The sequence below is a fragment of the Bos indicus genome, chromosome 14 (genome assembly GCF_029378745.1).
Source record: "Bos indicus isolate NIAB-ARS_2022 breed Sahiwal x Tharparkar chromosome 14, NIAB-ARS_B.indTharparkar_mat_pri_1.0, whole genome shotgun sequence".
NCBI lineage: Eukaryota > Metazoa > Chordata > Mammalia > Artiodactyla > Bovidae > Bos > Bos indicus.
In genome coordinates, this window is record NC_091773.1 from 37,065,973 (window position 1) to 37,067,597 (window position 1,625).

Here is a 1,625-nt window from a genome sequence, read left to right on the forward strand (position 1 = left end):
CAGATATTAATGGAGCATCCCTTCCACATAACAGGCCCTGGACCAAACAGATAAACAGAAAAGGGCGACAGCCCCTGCCCCTGGGGCTCCTAACACACTGCAGCTTCCAGTGTAGAGCGAAGGCATCACAGATCCTCCTGCACTACGGAAGCTCTTAGTCAGCTCTTCTGAAAGCTGCCGTCCCAAAGGGAAATGACTTCTTAGAACAAGAGGAGCTATTAGACTTTTTCTTATAAATACAGATAAAAAGAACAGACAGCTCCTGGTGGGAACAAAAGCACTGTGTGAACCTCACATGTGCGTGCATACACACAAATATATGCTAAATAAAATACTATGGGGGCAGTGGGAGGAAGGTTCAAGAGGGGGGGACCTACGTATACTTAGAGCTAATTCACCTTGTCCCACAGCAGAAACTAACACATTGTAAAGCAATTATCCTTTCCCCAATTAAATTTTTTTAATTCTTAAAAGAAATAAAATAAGTACTATGATTTCTTTGAGTAGTGACATTCCTCTTTCTAAAATTTCCTCCGTTCGAGTTCATGATGCTTCAAGCTTTGGAAAGGAATGTGGGCACTTTTTCTTCCCCCGGCTCATTTTTGGAAGTACAGGGGTGGAGAACCAGGCTCCCGGTGGCTTGCACAGGCAGGTGTGTTTGGGCTCCTAGGCTTCCAATCCTGTGGCAACTGGCTTTCAAGTCAGGAAGGAAGAGGAGCTGGAGCCAGAATGGAGAGTGGGCTCTGAGCCTGCAAGGCTGGGGTGTCAGGCCTGGAAGCCGCTCCTGTGAGGAGGGAAAACAGTGTCTCGTTCCATCCTCGGATGGGTGCTGAGGAAAACGCTGCCCGGAAAGATCCTCACAGGGAGCTGGAGGAGTCACGCCGACACGGGAGGTCAGCTACGTTCTGAGAAGAGCGGAAATAAGAATTGTGAAACTCCCAGATGACCCGATCCAGAAGCGCGGGGTTTACTTCTTGAATGCCACGGAATTGCTTCCGGAAAATACTCATTTTTAATTCACATGTATCTGTGATCACAAAGGAAAGGCATGTTGATTGCTGGTTTTCTGGTGAAGTATTTCTGATGACGGGATTTTTTGGAGAAAGATAATATGTCATCTGTTAAGCAAGTCATAGGAAAAGAAATTCTTTTTTTTTTTTGATACTTCTTTTGAAAACGAGTGCAAGTTTTTTCTCAAGAACTTCTTACCAAACCAAAATCAGAACCTAGCCACGGAGGAAGACAAGGCATTTTTACCTGCGTCGGTGCTGGTTGAGTCTCCTCGGGCATTGCCACGTGCTGAGGATGAAGGCAGGTAAGACAGAGCCTGGGTTCTCAAGGCACTTGCAGCCCACAGAGGGGAGAGAGAGAAGTGCTCAGATATCAAGGAAGAAAAGAAAGAAGCGTGTGAGGTCGGAGGGAAAGATGGCTAAATTCCTGGAATAGCTCGCATAATTTGACCTCTCAAAGTCTCCAATGGCTTCCATTTTGTTCTGAGTTAAAGCTAAGTTAGGGCAAAGAGTCAGACAGAACTTAGCAACTGAACAGCAACAAGAATACTGAAATGGGTAGCCAATCCCATCTCGATCCAGGAATCGAATGGGAGTCACCTGCATTGATTCTTT